We start from the raw sequence: 22,927 nt of genomic DNA on the forward strand, positions 1-22,927 counted from the left end.
CAGTTGAAATTTTAACATTTGTGCTGCCACCTTGTGTCAAGGACAATCCGTGCCCACTCTACTAACCAGATGACATCCTATTCAACTGCCAGGTAGCAGGGTAACCAACCCAAATTTTGATCTTACTGCCTTTATCTTGGTTTACTCTTGGTACAGCTGAGCTTAGTTTGAGTCATCCAGGAAACAGACACCGAGATAGGGTTAAATGTAGAAGAAATTCATTAATTAGGGAAATGCCTGGCCTCCAGCATGGCCTCAATAAAACTGTGATGGTTTCAGAGCGCTGCTGGGGCCCTGAGTGAACTGACGCAGTTACACTGCCTGCAGGCAGAGATCTGAGAGGCCCATTCTCATGGCCATCGCGTATGCCAAATGCTAGAAGAAATAAGTTCTGGACATATTTTTATTTTGAAAGCTATACAAGTGATACTAATATATATGTCTAACTTAGATACAATGGTGAATAATGAAATGAAGAAGGTTCAAAGGTAGAAAAAAGTTAATCTTGGGTGACATCGATATTTTAGGGATGGTAAATTAGGAGTCACATGGAAAAAAAGAAGTGGCCAGAAAAGTCAGATCAAAACCAGAATAAAGTGGCCTCCAGCTATTTCTCTTCATCTCCATCACCCCCGGCCTATTCTCAACCATCATCGTCTTTACTTGAACTATTACAGTAGCCTCCTACGTGGCCTGTCCACACTATCCAACCTACCAATGTTTTCTCCTGACTGTAGCCAGGGTGGTCTTTAGTGAACTATTTATATCACGTCCTTCCTCAGTTTTCATCCTTTCTGCTTAGGGTAAAATCTAAAGTCTTAAAAATGGTCTGCATTACCTAGTTTCTACCTACCTTTCCAGCTCACCTTCTGCTATGCTCACCCCTGCTATCTATATTCCAATCACAATAGCTATCCTTTAATTCTTTGATTCACTTCCCTTGTGCCCTGGAGTCTTTATATATGTTGTTGTTTTTGTCTTGAAAGCTTTCTTTTCCTTTTCCATTCCATCCTCCTCCAACACAAAAGCCAAGGAAGGAAAGAGTATCAATAAGACGACAGCAATCAATTTTTTGTCAAAACCAGCTCAAAAGTCCAGTCATTCAAAACTGAGAAATTCCCATTGGGATTATTGATAAAAATGTCACTGGTTAAGTGGGCAATAATTATTTCAATGGCATAGAAGAAGTAGAAGGCACAGGGGAGTGGGCTGAAGGATAAATAAGAGGTCAGAAAGTGGAGACAATTATTATAGACTGTCTTTGAGAAGGTTAACTGAGAAGAGATAGAATGGTGTCTATCTAAGTAGGACATAGGGTCAAGAAAAGTTTGGTTTATTCGTTTGGTATTTGAGAGACTTGGGATAGTCACATATATATATCAGAGGAAAAAATCCAGTAGAAATGGAGATATGAAGAGAAATAAGAATAGGGTATCATTGATTAAGTACAATTCCTGGGAAGTAGGATTGGATAGGATCTAAAATAAAGATGAAGGATTTGCCTTGGGAGAAAGGCACCTACCCTTTCTGTTACCAAATTTGCGAAGAATCAGCCCAGACTTGGATTTTTTTCATGTCTTCTCCCTCTTCTCCCTCTTAACAGGAATCCTGGCATCTGTCTAAGAGCAAAAGGTTTGGTTCAACATACAGGTGGCACAACTTTGGGAAAGTCACTTAATACTCTGAGGCATGATTTTCTCATTTCTCATTACTCTACACATGTTTTAGGGTAATTTTGATGACCACGTGAGTGGTCTTTTGATGTAAAAACTCTTTTGAGAGCTATATAAATAAAGGGCAATATTATGACCATTGTCACTTCAGATGAGGGGGAAACTCTTATTTGCATTTCCTAGATAATTGATTTCCTAGATAATTGATTACTTTTGCCACCTCTCTTGATGAAGGTCTTTCTTCATTCTTAATGGGAGAAACATAGTTAAGAGAGAATAGTTTATAGGTCTCTAGAAAAAAACTACAAGTTTGTAATCTGTGTGTGGTACAGAGCAGTTGGGCAAAATTGGCCTTTATATATCCAATTTTCTCACTAATAACAATTGATAGTGGGAAAAGACAAGTTTACAGATTTTTTAAATAGACTGTATTTTTTGGAGCAAGAGTTCACAGTAAAAGTCATGAGAAGGTGTAGAGATTTTCCATGTATTCCTTGTCCTGACATATGCATAGCCTCTTCCATTATCAACATCCTCTACCAGAGTGGTGCATTTGTTACAATTGATGAACCTATATCAACACATCATTATCACGCAAAGTCCATAGTTTACATTAGGGTTCACTCTTGGTGTTGTACATGCTGTGGGTTTTGGCAAATGTATAATGACATGCATCCACCATTGTAGTATCACACTGAATAGTTTCACTCCTGTAAAAATCCTCTGTGCTCAGGTTTATGCATTTTATATATAACTTGCTGGCACAGTTGTATCCTTCCTAGCTTCATAAGATCTCTGCCAAAGATGTTCTTGAAAACATTCAAGATTTACACTGAACATAGCTTCTTTTGGAGGGCTGCACACCAGTTTTTGCAGGGCCAGCCCCAGCATACAACAAACCCTGAGTCTTGCAGATGGGAGAGGAAAGCCCTTCACCGCCTCATCTCATTGGAATTGTCTCCTCATTTTAAATTTTTGTTTCTGAGTTCCATACTTGCCTAGCACTCCCTCTATTGACAGAATTCATGAATTTCACATTTTCCCTGGGTTTGATTTTTTTCAATGGCCTTGTCCTGTGATTCCTTCTACTTGTCCTAGGGATGTAATGTTTACCCAGCATCTTCATACCAAAAGCGAACTTATAATATGAATTAATACAGTGGTTTTCAGAGTTTTAAAAACAATGTAACTCTTTATTCAAACAAAATGTCAACACATAAAACTGACAAAATCATGAGATAGCTCTGTAAAAGAAGACGTACGGGAGAGGTAGAGACTCACCCACGCACCTCGTCTTCCAGGAAGTTTATAAGATCCTGTTCCAGAGGCTGCAGGATTCCATGGACGATGAAAATTTCTGCACTAGCTTATACTAACATGGTTATTTCATCACATGAATTAATGTATAGTGCTCCTAATTGAGAAATTAACATTTGTCTTATAAAGGGTCTCTTGGAAAGAATACAATGAAACTAATTAGAGAACATTTTAGACAGTGGTAAAAATATTTTAAGGCTGGTGGGCTATACCATTTAGCTTTTTTCAGTGTTTGTAAGATTGCTCTATCCCTTCAAAGAATTTGAGGACCTCCTTTTCTTGTTTAATTTTAAAATCAGATGGAGAAAGGAGATACTATTTCTTACTTCGATATCATAAGCCCTTCGTCTCCCAATAGTTTTTCTCTGATTGTGATTCTCTGGTTTGGTGTAGTAGACAGAGAATTAGATTTAGAGCTGGGAGACATGAGTTTAAGTCTTGGTTCTTCTATATGGTCCACAACTTCTGTCTAAGCTTCAGGGTTTTTTCTAAGTTGGGGAAGATTATGACTACATCCCCTGCTCCCCCAAAATGGGAAAGTCATATCTACAAATGCATGACTTTAGTGAGAGTGACTTAGAACAATGTACAAATAGGACAAGAAGTCTGATTTTCACTGTTAATCACAGAACAACGTTCATGCAAACATACACATACTCACACACATGCACAAATGCACGCACACATATGCATACGCCATCTTTCCAACACCTTTTTACCACTGCCTATTCAGAGTGACCAGAGAGGGGTAACTTCAGATTTGATGCATCTCAAGAAGCACAATTTTTAAGGCTCTTTTATATGTGGAAAGAAAACTAGATTAGACATATCTACTTGGCTCATATCATGTTGACCAATTGATATCCAGGGAAGTTAATACCTGGATAGGTGGGTATTAGGATGGGATTCCTTTAATTAATATACACCCACCAGTCCATTCAGTAAAACCTACTTAGTGCAGCTGGTAGACAGAAAGGCCAGCAAGTGAGGCAGTTTCTCATATTGGACTCCTGTTTGTTTTGAAGTGACAACTTGAATGGCCAGCTGATATTCTACAGGGCCACTTTCATCCTGTAGCTTGTTGTGTATCCATTTTAATCAGTAGAGTCTTCAGGAAACGTGTGGAAATCATCTCAGTGGCACCTGCACTTTGCCTCATTCTCCTTCCGCACTGAAACTTCAGCCTGTTTTTACTGGCAGTGGAATACACTTGTTAATCTCTGCAAATGAAACAATTACATGTTTCAGGTTTGTTCTTCAACATCTTTACACTTTTCTTTTTTACATCTTTTTAAACAATAGCTATTACTAAAGTTACAATTATATTTTGATACATAATGCTTTGCACATCTCACATGATTATTGAGAAGATGGGGTGAAATATGGTCTGAGGAAGTGCTGTTGACCTAAGTAATCAGAGGGTGTGGAATTGGCAGCACGAGTGGGCAAAATATAGAATGATGGGTCAGAACTGAAAAGAAAATGACAGGGGGTTCATAGATGAGAAATGAGGTCTAGAAAAATTGAGATTCAGGAAGGCAAAGCACATCATGGAAATATAATAACATGTTGAAAAGAATGTGAATCTTTACAGACAGATAGGCCTTGTTTTGACTTTCTCTTCTGCCACTTATTATCTGTATGACCTTGGGCAATTAACATCCCTTGGTCTTAGGCTCTTTGACCAATATGGTGAAATGGGGATATCTATCTCAGAGTACTACTGTAAAAAATAAATGAGATAATACTTTATAAATATGTGCTTGTAAGTGAGTAGACACTCAATAAACACTAGTGTGGTAGCCAGCCTCTGAGATGGCACCCAATGACCCCACCTCCTGGTATTCACACCCTGGTGCAGTTCCTTCCTACACTGTGCCTGTGTTGGTCTGTGTGACAATCAAATACAGCAGAAGTGTCACTTCTGAGATTAAGTGATAAAAAGATTGCAGTTTCCATTTGAGGTTCTCTGTCTCTCTTGGTATTACTTGCCATGGGGGAAGCCATGTTGTGTGCAGTCCCAGAGAGGCCTAGGTGGCGAGGAACTGAAGCTTCCTGCCGATAGCTCTCTGCTTGAGCTTGGAAGCAGATCCTCCTGACCCAGTCAAGCCTCGGATAACTGCAGCCCCACCTGATACTCCGACTGCAGCCTGATGGAGAGACGATGAGCCAGAACCACTGAGCTAAGCTGCTGCCCACCCAAACTGTGAGATAATAAATACTTCTCTTTTAAGTCACTAAGTTTGGGTTAATTTGTTAAGCAGCAATCAATAACTAATACATCTAGCTATTATTTTGTTAGGATTTTTTTTTTTTTTGGTGAGGAAGACTAGCTCTGAGCTAACATCTGTTGCCAATCCTCCTCTTTTTTTTTTTTTTTTGCTGAGGAAGATTGGCCTTGGGCCAACATCTGTGCCCATCTTCCTCTACTTTATATGTGGGACGCCTGCCACAGCATGGCTTGATAAGCGGTGCACAGGTCCACACCTGGGATCCGAATCTGTGAACCCCAGGCTGCTGAAGCAGTGTGCACGAACTTAACTACTACGCCCCTGGGCTGGCCCCATCTAGCTATTATTTTGAAGATCTGGGAAGTGAGGTTTAAAATGTAAACTAAGTTGGGGCTAGTGTGGGAGTGAGAATTTTAAGTGGATTCGGGAGTGAGAAGGAAATTTAAGCCCTGGTGTCCTAAGCCAGTTTGCAGTTTGTCATCTAGTGGAGGACTCTGAGGCAGGCCTTTCCAACAGCTATGCTGTGATTGGGTGTGGATATTTGGAGATATTGATTCTTCTCAGTCCTTGGGTGGTTTGGTGAGGTCTGGGGATGCTGGGTTCTTGGGGCCGGTCACCTCTGGTCTTGAGAAGGTTTCTTTCTTTATGCCTGGGTGCCATGCAGTATTATCATTTTCTATATGTGCCATCACATGAAAACAGTCAGACAGCACTGTCACTTACAAAGCTAGCCTCTTTGCTTTGAGTACAGAGATACGAGACAGACAATTTTATATAAAATGTGAAATGTGAAGGTTGGTCTAAGTCAGAAATTTTAAATCTGGGGTCCTGTGGTCCCCTAAGATCTAGAAATGGGATTCAGAGATTCCATAAGCAACACAAAATTTTATGCATAATTGTGTGTGTCTGTTGCTGTGCCATCATGTGTGTTGATGCATTTTTCAGAGGACAAGTTTTATTCCTTTTAGCAGATTTTCAAAGAAGTCTGTAAACCAAAAGAGATTAAAGAGCACCAGATTACATGTTCGCCAAGGCCCTTTCCAGCTCTTAAATTTCTAGAATTCTAGATCTAATAGAATTGGGCTGTGGGAGATCTCTATCTGATTCAAGGTTATGCAGGGCACCTATAATTCTAGGATGGACCCTTTGGGACCAATTTTTGGACTTGTTATGTTTTCTCATAATGTGAGATTAAGAGCATGAACTGTGGATCCATACCGCATGGATTTGAACCTTCACTGAGTGACCTTGGGGAAGTGGCTCAATCTCTCTGTGCCTCAGTTTCCTTAATTATACTAGCAGTTTTATCCTATGCAGGATAGCTGTGATGATTACGTGAGTTATCCCATGTCAAGTGCTTAGGACTGTGCCTGCCTAGCACATACTTGGTGCTCAATAACGTTTGTCATGATTACTATTATTGCTCCTGCCCCTGAATCCAAACTTCCTCCTAGCAGCTTGAATGCTTGGAACCAAGCTCAGATTAGGTCTTCCTGTATCCACAGCAGAACTGGGTTCTTGTGGCCCAGAGCTGCAACTCTGCTGTCCATGTCCCTTCTCTTGCTTGAGGAGATATGTCCCTAGCAGATGAGTGTCTCTGGGAGTTATCTGTTCATCTCGCCCTGACTTGGCAAGGACAGGTAGAGGCTGTTGTTCATCTCTATGGGTCTCAGATGTCTTCCTTGTAAAATGAAAGGGCTGAACTATACGACTTCTAAGGTCTCTTTCAGTCGTAATAATACATGAATTTATGAATAATAGAAAGAATGCACAAGTAAGTGACATTAGGGTGAAGTGGAGTGAAGGGTTACCAGTCCAATTGCTTTTTCAAGCTTTAAAAAATTGCTCTGAACATTTAGATAAAAACTTGTCTTCCAAGGGTGTCTAGATATATATTACGTATGAAACAAGTCTAGTTTCTGGAAAAATGAGAAATTTCTTAATAATTATGTTATTAAAATTTTATTCTAATTTGATACTAAATTCCATGTTCTGTGTCATGAGGATGTATCTATATCTATATATACACACTTCATCTAAATATATCTGTATGCAGCCACTATGTCAAATAAAAATGAAGTCATTATTCATGAACAAATTTAATTTGCTTTAAAACATTAATAATATTAAAATTAATATTTTCATCCAATAGTCTTACTTTTAATGTTTTTCTTTTTAAAAAGTAAAGCAACTGTTGTGGAAATGAAAGACTCAAATTGCTGAAAGTGCGGTAGAACCAATAATTAAAGTTTTAGGAAGGCAATTAAAGGATTCTAAGTAAAAAGGAATACTTCAGATTAAAGAGAGAGTTTCACCTTTCCTCTTGTCAGTATTATGGTTTAAAAAAAATAATGCCTCAAAACTGCCAGCAGAGGTCCTCAGTCCCATAGTTTATCAATTGTATTTACTGAACAATCTCTCTCCTCGTGGTATATAACAAACTGATTTCAAGGACTCATTTGTTTACTTCAAATAACTAATCATAATGAATGGCCTACAGGTTTAAACTATTAATGCAAAAGAATACATTTATATTAAAAATGCAATTAATATGTACAACAGTGCATAATGTGTTGGAAAACATACAGACATAAAAGAACTAGAGAATAAAAGTGCAAGTTACATGTTTTTAAATTGATGGTTTTTAGAAAAATTCAGCAGATAAAGGTGCAGAATGGTGAGGAAAAGAGTCAACTATTATGTGTGGGTATAATTTTTTTTTAATCTTTTCAGTTTTGTTCTTTTCTTGGTTTGAATTATTCTACTTCTGGGAGAAAAATAAAAGGATTCATATAGGATCTCCTCTAGGTAAAAATTCTGAATATTCTATATTTTTTTCATTAAAGATGAATTTTAAAGAGGAAATAAAACAATCAGATATAGAAATAAGTAGTGGGAGGTTATTCTATCTGAAATAATTAGATAAGGCTTTTTGAGTTGCCAGTCTTCCTCATCTCTGTTTCTTTTTTGGCTTTACACTGAGATATCCCTGTAAATTCTTTCAAAAAGAAGCAGTTAATAAGGTGACTGCCAGAGAAACTTGGGTATGCGTCTTGATAGAGCTTATTAGCTCCCTGGTGTTGCATTAGGGGTTAGTTGACAATATATGTGCAAAATATCAAAACTTTACATTTGATCATAAGAAGACAATTAAATTTCAAGGCAATGGCCAAGGCTCAGTCTCTCTGGGCCTCAGTTTCCTAATCTAATCTTCCTAATCAACTTCCTAATGCCTGGGGTGTGGTTGTGGTTATGGAGGGCCTGTTTCAGGGAGTGGAGGCAGAAGGGTGTAACTAAATGATCTGACATAGACATAAATGCTAGGCAGATTAAGTAGGTATTATCTCATGGCCAAGAAGTAATATAATGGAAGTTAGATAAAGAAAAAGGAAAGATTCTAAAGAATGAAATTATGATAATCTCAAAGTAAAAGAAAAGAGAAAGACATTTCTGAGTCTTTTCATTCTTTTTAATTCTTCTTGAGTTTGCTTACGTTTTCTTTTTTTCTGATATTCTCTGCTCCCTACCTTTTTTTGTGGCCCCTGGCTGCCTTGAGAATTAGAGTCTTTTGAAATCAAACTAGAGACAAGCTAATGGAATATGGGAGACATTCTTAGCCTTTCTCAAGAGTTGATCTAGAAGACTCTATCTATGAAAACTAAACAGCCTTTTAATATTTTTTTTTAAGGCTTCTGCAGAGAAGGGGTGGGTGGCACTTAATTAAATTCATGGTAGCTTCTAGAGCAAGTAAACATCTTTGGAGAAGGACTTGTTTATCTTCCTTCCTTCTATACCTTAACCAGCAAGAATGAACTGAGTGAGAAAGAATAACCAAAAGGAAGGCTATTGTCATTTTTAATTTGTTTGTTGAGTGTGACTGTCCACTTTCTTTCTAAAAAGCAGGCTCTCAGATATTCTCAGTGCTACACAGAATGATTTGAGTAACTAATTTTCACGTGCATGATAATAAAATGGGCATAGACATGCATAGAGGTTTTCAGAGCTAGTTATCAAAGGCTTTGGTATACATAAAGATGTTTGGGGTATATGTAGTGTTTTATTAATTCAAATGTTGCATGTACATAGCACAGCATCTTTCCGGTGCATTAAAAATGCTGTTCAAGTGTATACATTTTATTAATCTCTGTCTTTTCCTTTCTCATAAAATTCTTTAAGTGCTACTCTTTGTTTGAGGCATTCCATTATACCCAATATTTCTACGAACCACCTCTGAATAGTAATAACTATCTCTAAAATATTTGTTGACCAAGTAAAATTATTATATAACATATTGCGAAGAGTTATAAAGAAACTCATAAACATATCTGTTTTATATACAAATTAGATCTTAAGAGCATATCCAACCATATTATAGAACCCTTAAAATAACATTTTGTTAGACTCAAGCTTTTATGTATTGTTTTGCAATTATACTCATATGCATTCTTAAATTCTCTCCATATAGAAAATGAATCTGTAAATTTCATGATTCACATTGGTAAATTATACTTCAATTCTTGGCTGTTATCCTAGTCTGCTTTGGTGTTTTTCTGTGACTTGATGAAGTTGAGGGGGTTGGATTTTATTTTCTCATTTCTCTATCTCTAAGCAACAGCAAATATCTTAAACTATGGATTAAAAAAATTTGATCCCCTTCTTGCTAACTAAACTCAAATAATATAAATCAGACTACCCGTTTATAGGGTAGGGCATTCATTGTTCAAGAGGCATGAATGTTCTTTCTTCTGTATTTCTTAATTAGTGGGGCTTCTAATCTAGTGTGGTGTTTACTAGTCTTTAAGGGAAAAGAAAAGGCAGGAGAGCTGACCATTGTCCCTAAGGGACTGGCATTGGAAATGCACTAAACATTGCCCAGAGTGTGATGAGAGCAACTTATGTTTCCTTCCTTAGACATGTAAATGTTACAAGACACATCCGGATTGCAGTATAATGGAAATTCTGAAATTAGTTTTAAGAAGTGAGTTTGGAAGTATTATTTTCTTTTAGTGCTTGAAAATGTAATCTAGAATACCCAAGGAGTACAACCATTCATTTCCACATATTTCAGAGCCATTTTGTACTCATTTACTCCTGTTTAGTTCCTAGGTGGTGAGTTACTCACAGTCTCTTAATCTTTCTCATGTCGTTAGTTTTCAGTTTTGCTCATCAAATATCTTCAATGATGACTGCTTCTTTTCCATAGAGAAATGCTGATGTGCTCAGGCTGTTACAGAGAAGAGTGGAAGGGGGAAAGAAATGGAGAGAAAGCTAATGGACAATTTCTCCCCCAAGGCCACCTAACTGGCAAAAGGATGGATTGGTTCCTAAGTCCCCACATTGGGGTTAGACTTTGGCATTCTAAAAGAAAGTGATAGTGGTGGTGCTGGAAAAATTTGATCTTCTGGTTATATTAAAAATAGAAATAAATTTTAAAATGAAGTTTGAATTTTTAATTTTCACATTAATATTTGTTGCCAGTTCCCTTACATTAGATGGGCAAGAAGAATTATTCTGAAACCAAACCAAGCCAAACAGAAACCAAGAAAACTTATGTTTTATGATTGTGCTAAGAACCTTTACACTGAGATAGAGACAAATATCCTGGGCCAGTATCTAGCCCTGATTATTATTATTATTATTTTAAATCATATTTTTATGTCATTCTATCAGTAACTCAACACAGGTATGTGTGTGAATAAGGAGATTGTATTGTTCTTTTGATAAAGGGACAATTTGTAAATCTTCTCCTGCTCCTAAAATCATTTACTCCTTTTGGGTATTTATTATTTCTACTTTCTGAAAAAACATATGAATGCTAATCTCTTTCCAATGTTGTACTAACTTTGCCAGGATGGAAAAAGGGTTAAATCAAAGAAAGGTTAAATTTAACATTTGTTAAATAAGCATCAGATTAGATATGGTGGCACAGGGGATGAGCTGACTGGTAGGTATCCCATTGCTTCTGCTTTTATTCAGGTCTTGTTCCTAATGTATGGCCAATAGTGGCAGTAAGACTGAATCTCCTTTTCAGCATTTTCTGGTGGCGGTGGTGGGGGAATCTGGGAGGGAGTTGGTCCGTCTTATGATCAGACCGTTAAGGTTGGTCGACATTTACAGAGGAAATGAAAAGTTCAGAAAGGGAAGGTTCTGGTGGCCGTAAAAGATGGGAAGGAAGCTCATACCATATCAGTCTATATATTTGCCTCTCTCTGTAGTTTTGCTCTTCTACCTTTATCTAAAATGTATGAAGAATTACTTGGGGCAGAATATTGATAGGTCTATTTTCTAAATTGATTATTTTGTAATGCTAAGGCTTAAAAAGTAATTAAGGTTGACAAGGGGCTGGTGGAAAAGGATATATTTGTTTGTAAGCTCTTTTCTTCAAGCTTCCCTATTCTTTTCATTTTAGAAAATATCATGATAAATATTTTCCTGCACACTTAATTTTTTGTTATTTAAATGTTGTCACTATTAACATATAAAATATTTTATTTCAAATTTCATTAATTATGAATGAATATTAATTTGAAGAGGGGCTTAACTGAAATTCACCTTTATGTTTTCAATGAAAATTTTGCTAAGAAAATTAATAGTAAGTGAAATTTCAATGGCATATCTACCTAATTAGGCAAAATAATTATTTTCAGCCTAAAAGTTTAGAAACACTCTAAACTTAATATAGTATAATTGCTATTTATGAAATAAGTATATAAATTAGATTTCAGGTACTTCAATAATTTAATTAAAATTATTTTTATCTATTCATTAAAGTAGGACTGTAATGTTGAGTAGCTCAGTTAATGTAAACAACTGGATAATAAAGCCATACACTTAAAATTATACTATATTTATAATTAGATATATAATAATGGACACTTTTCATTAGATAAGATAGTTTTTTTACAATTAATAAAAACTTGATGAAGTTTTACAGTACCAGTTTTTCAAAAGACAGTAAAGGACAAGGAAGATTTGGAAACACATCAGTTTATTCTTTCGTTAACTCCTTACAGTTAAAAAGATTACATTAGAAGTTACTTCTACATGCTGAAGTATAATATTGGCAAAATATTTTAAAGTATCCTTAGAGATTACAGTATTGCTCATGTAAGTAATTGCTGGAAGTGTGGGTACTTTGATTATTTTTAATAGAAAACACTGCACAGTATAAACATAGTATCAATGCTGCAGTAGTACAAAAACAGTATAATAGTACAAAATAGTATTAATTCATCTTGCGGCATTGATTGAGTCACTAAGCATCTCTGAGTCTCAATTTTCTAATCCAAAATGTGAAGAATTTGGACTGAATGATCTGTAGGGTTACTTGTAATTCTAAAGTAATCTATATCTATAATATTACTATCACATAGCCTCAAAGAACATCAGTGTCATGTAATTTTTAAGGGTGTATTTATTTAAAACAGCAAGACTTCTGGGATATGAGTTTATTCATAAGGTTAGTTTATTAGATCAAAACATTTCATTTTGAGGAGATTGCTGAGATTGCATGATTGTTACTATTCAAGGAAAAGCTACTTTATTCCCTGGCAGAGGGAATGATATGCTATCTGGAAGTTTCATTCTGTTGCTGGCACTCACATTTTAGGGACACCTGGAGAAAGCAAAGTGGCTTTTTCATATTGGTTGTAGTTGGTACTGATGGTACCAAAGGATGTAATCAGTTATTTGGAGTGAGATGTTCAATACTTTCCTTCCTGCATGCAACATTTAAAAAACCTTGCTTGGAAGAGAAGTTTATTTTTCATACAGGAGCTGGTGATCCTTTTGAAATGGAATTATCTTCTTGTTGTCATGGCAACATAGGATTCCATGTTCCTGCTTTCTACAATGTGTATTTCTCTGAGTCTGATTGTAAGTGTTTTATTCATTGGTGGCAGTGTGTGGTACTGGCATCAAGAAAATAGATCAGTCAGATGACATCTATAGTGCCTATCAACTTTGTTTTTTGGTTTTTTATTGAAGCATAGTTGACATACATTATTATGTTAGTCTCGGGTGTACAACACAGTGATTCGACATTTATATACATTATGAAATGATCACCACAGTAAGTCTAGTAACCATCTGTCACCATAGAAAATTTTACAATATTATTGACTATATTCCCTATGCTGTATATTTATATCCCTGTGACTTATTTATTTTATAGCTAGAAGTTTGCACCTCTTAATCCCCTTCACCTATTTTGCCCAATCCCCCACTTCCCTCCCCTCTGGTAACCACCAGTTCTCTGTATCTATGAGTCTGTTTCTGTTTTGTTTTGTTTGTTCATTTGTTTTGTTTTTTAGATTCCACATATGAGTGAAATCATACAGTATTTGTCTTCCTCTGTCTAACTTATTTCACCTAGCATAATACCTCTAGGTCTATCCATATTGTTGCAAATGGCACGATTTCATTCTTTTTTATGGCTGAGTGATATTCCGTGTGTGTGTGTGTGTGTGTGTGTATATATATATATATATATATATATATATATATCCCCCCCAACTTCTTTATGGTATATAGAAGTGTCCGTCTATCGATGGACACTTAGGTTGCTTCCATATCTTGGCTATTGTAAATAATGTTTCAATTAACATAGGATACATATATCTTTTCAAATTAGTGTTTGTGTTTTCTTCAGATGAATATCCAGAAGTGCAATTGCTGGATCATATGGTACTACTATTTTTAATTTTGGGGGGAATCTCCATACTGGTTTTTTTTTTTTTTTATTTTGTGAGGAAGATTAGCCCTGAGGTAACATCCCTTGCCAATCCTCCTCTTTTTGCTGGGGAAGATTGGCCCTGGGCTAACATCCATGCCCATCTTTCCTTTACTTCACACGGGATGCCTGCCACTGCATGGCTTGGTAAGTGGTGCATTGGTGTGCGCCTGGCAAGATACTGAATGACTCCAGGTGAATAGCTTCATATATATGCATATGAATTTAATATGCATACAAATCTCCTGGGAATATTGTTACAATGAAAATTTTGATTCCATAAATCTGGGACACACAGGGGAACTTTTAGATGACGGAATCATTCTGACAGTACTGTGGCGGAGAATAAATGATTCTATGCATTTGTCAAAGCCCACAAAACTGTGTAGCACAGAGTGTATGTAATACGTGCAAGTTTAAAAAAAAATCAACCCATGTGACTGAGTATCCCAGGATGGAATGCAAACTGTGACAAATGAATCTAACATTATTATAAATTTATGATATCACCATACTGAAGGGGGTTGGGGGGCAGAAGCTAACTTGAGTAACTTTGGAAAACGGGTGTTTTGACTAGAAACTGTAAGGCTAAATATAATAGGAACTGTACACTGTATGTAAACACTGTATTCTAGTTGGTAAATTTGTTTCTTCTGTGAGAATAGCCTAGAAATTCTGCAACTGCTTTACCCATATGCTGAGGGTGAAGAGTATGGATGGTAGGTAGAGGATGGTGGGAACCAGGTTTCTCTGTTGGAGATAGAAATTATAAAGGAGCAAGAAAGGAAGGTTAGGATGAATCCTGTAGTTCAGGATTATAGCTGGAGACATCAGTACAAACTCAAGTTTACCTTAATATGTATACAGATGGACAGACACAGAAAGAACTACAGATATGCCGATATACGTGGTTTACTATATATACATATGTTAGTAGCTCTGTCTGCTTTGTCTGCTGAGAGGGCCTAGAAGTAGTGACACCTGAGTAGGAATGAGCATACCCCGCACCCAAATCTGCTTTCTAATACCCTTTTCTCCAATAAAAGGGACCAGAGCTCTTTGGAGAAATGAGTGACTCGAGGGCAAAAGAATGGGAATGTGTCAAAAGGACACAGAAGCCAACTCGACAGAAAGCTCACAATGGGCAAGGCTAGAACAATTTGAGCAACAAAATAAATTCATTGGATTATAGCCCAAAGTATAAAATACATATACATAAGTTCATGCTTATATAAATGAATGAGTGACTAAACGGGGGAGAAATGACTTCTCTACAGAAGAATTCCATTATAATATATGTAGACACTCCCTCCCAGCAGGAGATGAACTTAATTCCCACTCCCTCCACCCCCTTGAGAGTGAGCCAGACACAGTCACTTGCTTCCAAAGAATACAGCACGGAAAGGGAAAAACAAACAGTAACTTTACAGCGGAGAAACCTGGCAAATACTACCTTGGCCAAGTGATGGACGTTATCATCAACAGTAATGTCACGTGGATATTATGCTCCCCATACGATGTGACTGGAAGAACACTTCATCTCTGTGATATTCGTGCTAAAAACTGATAACCCTAGTTTATCCTAACAAAAATATCAGACTAATCCAAACTGGGGGACATTCTACAGGACACCTAGCCAGTACTTCTGATGACTGTTAAGGAAATCAAACAAAGGCTAAGAAACTCTCACAGAACAGAGGACACTGGAGAGAGCTGACAATTAAACATAACATGGTACCCTGGGTTGAATCCTGGAATAGAAAGAGGGCATTAATGGAAAAGTCAATGAAATCCAAGCGAAGTTTGAAATTTATTTATTTTTTGGTGAGAAAGATTAGCCCTGAGCTAACATCTGCTGCCAATCCTCCTCTTTTTGCTGAGGAAGACTGGCCCTGGGCTAACATCTGTGCCCATCTTCCTCCATTTTCTGTGGGACACTTGCCACAGCACGGCTTGATAAGTGGTGCATACGTCTGCGCCCAGGATCCGAACCTGCGAACCCTGGGCCGCGGAAGGACAGCATGTGAACTTAACCACTACACCACCAGGCTGGCCCCAATAGCTTTTTTTTTATTTTATTTTTTTTAATGGTTATAAATCTGGTTTCTCCTTCTAGAGAATGGGACTCATAATACTGTGAACATCACAGGAGTTTTGTGAGGATGAACTGTGATACATTCACATAATGCACCATGCCTGGCTCAGTCGGAGTTAAGAGCTCAATGATTATTTGTTGCATTATTGTTTCTAGAGCAATGAAATGTACCCAGCCTCTTGATGGCAGGGCCTATGACACTGTTCTTTGGGAGTTCCCAGAAAATAAAAACGATGTATAACAACATCAGTAACAAAAAAAGCGGCAAGGTGCTGAATGAACCGCTTCATATATATGCGTATGAATTTCATATGAATACGAATTACTGGAGAATCTTGTTAAAATGAAGATTCTGATTCAGAAGGTCTGGGGTAGGGGCCAAGGTTTTACATTTTGAACAAGCTCCCAAGTGACGCCAATGCTGCTGGTCCAAGGACCGAAATTTGGGCTGCAACTTTTCTATTTCTGCATGTTTTTAAATTTTCCTTAAAAAAATACAAAAAAGTTTTCTCCATCTATTCTTTATCTCTTCATCACAAAAAATACTCTTATTTTTAAACCCAACTATATCATATGTAACCCACCAGTCGTCAAGATCTTAAATAAGCAACTATTTCAACAGTACAGTCTTCCCCGCTTCTACGCAGTTTTGCCTTCCACAGTTTCAGTTACCTGCAGTCAACTGTGGTCTGAAAATATTAAATAGAAAATTCCCAACTTCGTAAGTTTTAAATTTCGTGCTGTTCTGAGTAGCATGATGAAATCTCGCTCCATCCCACCTGGGACGTGAATCATCCCTTTGTCCAGCGTATCCACGCTGCATAAGCTACCTGCCCATTAGTCACTTAGTAGCTATCTCAGTTATCAGATTGACTATCGCAGTATCACAGTGCTTGTGTTCTAACAACCATGGACATCATCTGCTTATGACATCCAACCATCAACATCATCATGGCTCAATGATCCTCCTCATGTATTGTCAGAAGGTCAATATTAACCTAGCGCTACATCACAATGCCTAGATCATTCACCTCACTTCATCTCAAAATGTAGGCATTGTATCATCTCACATCCTCACAAGAGGAAGGGTGAGTACAGTACAATAAGGTATCTTGAGAGAGAGAGAGACCACATTCACAGAACTATTTTTACAGTATATGGTTATAATGGTTCTATTTTATTATTGTTGTTGTTAATCTCTTACTGTGCCTAATTTATAAATTAGACTTTATCACAGGTATGAATGCATAGGAAAGAATAGAGTATATACAGGGTTCTGTATTATCCGCAGTTTCAGGCATCCACTTGGGGTCTTGTAACACATCCCCCGTGGATGAGGGGAGGCTACTGTATAAAAAAGGGGTAACTACACATTAATGTTTGCCCCCACATTATCTCATACCTATGTAGATAAAAGTAATGTCTTGCAAAGTCAAGTCATATACAATTCTCTTAGCCTTATCAGTTAAAAAAGCCTAAATACTTTACAGTAACCAAGATTAACCACAATCCTAGGAAATTATGTGAAAATTTTAATTAGGTAAATTCTGCTTGGAAACAGAGTATCCTATTATTAAGGCTCCTGCTTAACGATTTATTGAGTTTTCAAAGGATAAGAAGCGATCTTAGATGATCTTAGATTTAGTAGCATATACAGGATATTTGAGAGAAAAAACAGGAAAAGATGAAGAAAGCACATACTGAACTGAGAAATAGGGAATAACAAAAAATGAGATGTAAAAGAGTCATACTTTCCTGCAATTAATGACATCACAGAAAATTTTAAAAACCAGTTTCCTTAACTCAATGATTTCTAGCCATTCTGGCTTTGTGATTTCACACTTTCCCATCCTCCTTAAAATGTTTCTTAACACAAACTTTGGAAATTTAAAAAATGACATTTTTTTTAAAACTCTGAGATAACTGCAAAATAAGCTCAGCAAACACCATTTTAACTGGTATTGACTTTAAAAACTGTTCAAATTTATTTAGTGAAAGAAACTAACTGATTTTGATGGCAAGAAATCTTTCTGGTATGTGTATACATAAATACAATGTTTCCAAACACAGTATACCATAGTAGAATTCAACAGGACACTAACAGATCCATGGTGCAAACCGTGCCCTGTGTTCAAATTAACTCTGAATCGGTTTTCCTTAAATGTCACAGGTCATTGAGGCTCTAGGGCTTCTCAAAGCCTCTAAAAAGCCTTTAAAACTCTGAATTTCTAAAAAGGAGGTTTTCATTGAGAACATTTCCAGTGATCATAGTCCCTATTCACTGCCTACCCACAACACTTTACAAGTTGAGATCCAAAGATTCTTGAACCATAAAATGATAATTAAAATATTTTCTATAAGCCAAGGCAATTGAAGTGTTACAGTCCACAAAGCTCCATTGCCAGCTAGAGATTAATTCTAAATGGTTGAGACCATTACAGCACATCACTAACAACCTTCCTCACCCTGTAAGAATTTTTCAAGAGCATAATAGATAGAGACTAATTAAAGTCATTCAAATAAATTCTCAAATTTACATGGACAAACATATTATTAAAAATTTAATCTACAGGCAAGCAGAGAAATTCTTCTGAGTATTAAGCATGTATCAATCATCCAAAAATGAGCAAAATATGATAATATATTTCTGGTCTTTACCCATAAATCTAGTCCTGGAGTAAATCATCATTCAAGATAATTTTAAAATAAAAAATATCTACCCAGGATTTGAAAAATTTGGTTGCAAATAACAACACATCCACACAGTGAGGAACTGATGCTCTGAAATCTTCCAATAGTATCTTCAGAAAGCTTAACTTCAGTTACATAATAAACTTTGTGCTGAGTTGAAACTGACGTACAGGTGCATCCTGACCCAGATTTCTTAATAAAAAAGTTTCAAAACTGTCCGTTATAGCACAGCCCAAGACACATTTTCCTATGTATTCTTCTTCCCTTCAGTCAATGGTTATAGAGAGCTTTCTACATGGAAAGAATCAAAAAACCATTTTTTTTAGTAGAAAGCTAATTATACCAACCAAAAATGCTAAATGACTTCTTAAGTCTATTTCATTTCATAAGCTTCATTTTCATAAAGGAAAAAAGAAACGCTACAGCAAAAATACATTTAAAAATTCTAGCCAATAAAAATCAAATTTTACTTTAAAAACTATTTACAGTGTATATTAATTTTAAAAGGAGAGCATATTTCTCTTCTCATCACTCTATATTAACATTCATAGTTACTGAAACTTTTGTTGTTTGCAAGAAAATCCCTATGTCTGCAAAGTTCACCTCCTCACTCTTTTAACTAACTAGGCACAATCTCCCTTCTCTGTACTGCCCTGTTATAAAAGCTTTGGGGAGGGGGTCTCAGGGTTAGTAACAATGACAGTAGAGCAAAGGAAAAGGATAGCATAACAGCAGTAAGGAAGAAAATGAAAGCAAAATAGAAGCAGGTCTTCCTCCTCCTGATAAACAAACACCAAGGCAGTTGAAAGAATTAGATAACTTGACAATCATACTTCTCAGAAGCACATACCTTGTATGGTAGAAATGATGACTCAGAATAATTACAGAATATGCTTTGCAATTATTTTAAATGAGTATGCATTATAAAAGACTCCTGTAAGTAAATTTGCTTTCACAGGGTTTAACTTTTTTCAACTATACCATCTAATTTGACTTACTACTCACCTTTGCTTTAGATATGGCAGTAAAATATATAAAAGATTACTCGAACAGGTAAGCGGTCAGAATATAACAGCACGCGATCTCTCCGCATACTCAACAAGAGGATTTACTCTCAAGAGGCTTACTTCCTATTTTCCAGGTAGTTTTGTTCCTGTGTCTCCTCTAGGTATTTCTACCTATCAACCATTTCACTGCTCACTAATGAATAAGACAATGCGGGACAGTGTGACTCTCCAATTCACTTACTATAGTCAATATACCTGTAGAGATCTGAATCAAACCTGAGATTCAAAAGTCTTCTAATTTACCTCTCAACTCTGGTGATTCATAAAGTTTTAGATAACAGAGTTTGACTAGAATCACCAGAAACTCTGTTATCTAAAATTTTATTACACATTGTAAAAGTGATAGGATGAAACTTCAAAATCATTTAGTTCAACTCAATTACTTTACAGTTGAGAAATCATTCAGAGAACTAGTTAGATGGTGTCAACTCAGGTTTTGTAACTCCAGACCAACACGTGTTCTGCTAAATCATGCTGCTTTCTGTAACTACTCCTTCTTCTCTATGATGTTCTTGTTACCCAAACAGTGCACCTGTGAAAGCTGATAAACTCAAGTATTCCTAGAATGACCAGAAAATCCCAAGTCTCAGGTCAAATACATATACCACTGCTTCATTTTCTACCCCAACATTTTTTCTGAAACCCTCCTAACTGCCAAAACTTTCCTGTTTCTTGTCCATCACATTTCTCTATCACTATAATTAATGTTTTAGTTATCTAGTACCCTATGTTACATAAAACATAATGCTAATCATAATAAGCAAATATTGAGTGCTCATTATATCAGGAACTATATTAAGACCTTGAGATGTAGCATCTCACTTAATCCTCAACTTCAAATAAGATAAATAATACCGTAATCCCCATTTCAAAACTGCAAAAATCAAAGCCTCAGAGGTTAATTTTTTCTTTTTCTCTCTTTTTTTTTTTTTTTTTGCTGAGGAAGATTGGCCCTGAGCTAAGATGTGTTGCCAATCTTCCTCTTTGGCTTGAGGAAGATTCACCCTGAGCTAACATCTGTGCCAGTCTTCCTCTATTTTGTATGTGGGTCACCGCCACAGCATGGCCACCAATGAGTGATGTAGGTCGGTGCCCAGGAACTGAACCCGGGCCACTGAAGCAGAGCACACCAAACTTAACCACTAGGCCATGGGGCTGGCCCCAGAGGTTAAATAGTTTGTCCTAATTCACAGAGCTAACCAGAAGTAGAACCAGGATAAGTAACCAGGCAGTCTCACTCCAATGTCCATATTCCTGATCTCTGCATACAATAAGTATATATAACTACATGGACTTTATTATTAATATGCAGATAACTCAAAATTTGGGGGCTACAGAAGAATTTAAAGAGTCTTTGTATTTGAAGAGGCTTCTTTCACATTAAAATAGCTTAATATGGCTTATTCCCATAAACTATATCTTCCTTAAAAAGACATGGCCCAAGTAAGAACTCTTAACTCACTCATATATAATTAAAACTCAAATTAAAGAAAATAGGAGGAAAAAAGAGTTGCAACAATACTTTAACAAATATCCAGATCAGCATTGTCCAAAAGAACTTTTTGTAGTGATAGTAATGTTTTCTATCTGCACCGTCCATCATGGTAGCCACTAGCCACATGGGACTATTCAGCATTTGAAATGTGTCTAGTGTGATTGAATAACTGAATTTTGAATACTGTGTAATTTTAATTAATTTACATTTAAACAGCCACATGTGGCTAGTGGCTACTATATTGGACAGCACAGGTAGAAGATAAAATGCCAGAAAAAGATGAGGAAAGAAATTCTTATTGCCTTTATTTAGAGAGTGCACTAACAGTCAAATCAATTTAAATCTCTTTTCCTACTTGTTCTAGCTTCAGTTATTAACCCAAACAATATATACCTCCAAGGAGATTTAAGTAACCCAAACTTCTATACTTAAATTCTTCTTTGTGTATCTCAAAGGAAAAAAATAATTAAAACCTGTATTATCAACAAAGCTCTTTATATTAGAAACTTTTTACTGTTTGGATACCTAAGAGGAAGAATTTGAACCTGAAAACTGCCATCTACTAAGAAAACTAAAAAGAGTCACACAAGTTTTCCATTCTCTTCATAATAAATACTTGATAATAAAGTGCTTACCTTGATTCTCCACTACTGTTTCTAACACTTTCTTCATCACTGTGTCCATTCATTGTAAATATCAAGAAGTTTTAAAATAAAACATAAATCTTCCCAGTTTAAAAGATGAATATAAATACTGACTCCTCCTCGAATACCAAAAATTCACAGACGAATTTTCTTCAACATTCACAGGTTTCCTGGGACCCTTTTTGATTCACCTAAAGAAAACATATTAAGAAAATAAGAAAACTTCCTGTAGAGAAAAAGATAAGTCTATTTAGAACTTATACAAATCTACCTAGGCCAATCAGAAATACCTAGGCTTCCATTAACTACATTCCTGACTACTTACTAGAATTTACAGCACACCAGTGCTTATTTTTGACAGAAGAAATCAGAATATCTGCTGAGTAATAAAACTTTTAGACTAACTGCAGCTGTGTAGATACATATATACACATTATGGATAACTAGCTAACTAAAGAAAAACGGTAATATATAACATATACATACATTCCAAGAATAGAAAACGGAGTCTTATTAGATACTTTGTCAAACCAAGTAAGGGGGGAAAAGGTTACCTTTAATCAAACACTAATTCATATCACCAAGAACTTCATACACTTGAATGAGGCAAAGTTTTGAAAATACTCACATAAGAACAGAAGAATAAAAGTATCATACAATCTTCGCAAAAACTGTACAGATCAAAATAAACGTGTACTTTCACAGGTGAGCCGACAGTGGAATGATAAAATTTAAATAATATTTATCCAGGTTGCACTTGCGGAGATTCCATTAAAAAAAAAAAAAGGTAATGGAATATACACTATGATTTTTTAAGTAACGGGTTTGGGGCAGAAATCACGGACCAAGACACAGCATTCCCACCTTTCAAGATTTCAGCACAACACTGGAGAGTCACCTACAAGCCATCCACGAATAAACAAAGGAGATCTCTGGCAGGGGAGGGAGAGGAAGAAGCGGGGGAAGGAGACGTCAGATCCTTC

General features: G+C 36.4%; 1 long non-coding RNA gene across 1 annotated transcript; it reads right to left on the minus strand.

The window, feature by feature from the left end:
- Positions 1-1,456: 1,456 nt before the first annotated feature.
- On the minus strand, positions 1,457-22,556 carry LOC131402639 (uncharacterized). The gene is made up of 3 exons (XR_009218844.1): positions 22,431-22,556; positions 21,936-22,135; positions 1,457-1,615 (listed from the first exon to the last, which is right to left on the minus strand). It is a non-coding gene; the product is annotated as an uncharacterized LOC131402639 (long non-coding RNA).
- Between the last annotated feature and the right edge of the window lie 371 nt (positions 22,557-22,927).

The sequence above is a fragment of the Diceros bicornis genome, unplaced genomic scaffold (genome assembly GCF_020826845.1).
Source record: "Diceros bicornis minor isolate mBicDic1 unplaced genomic scaffold, mDicBic1.mat.cur scaffold_199_ctg1, whole genome shotgun sequence".
Lineage (NCBI taxonomy): Eukaryota > Metazoa > Chordata > Mammalia > Perissodactyla > Rhinocerotidae > Diceros > Diceros bicornis.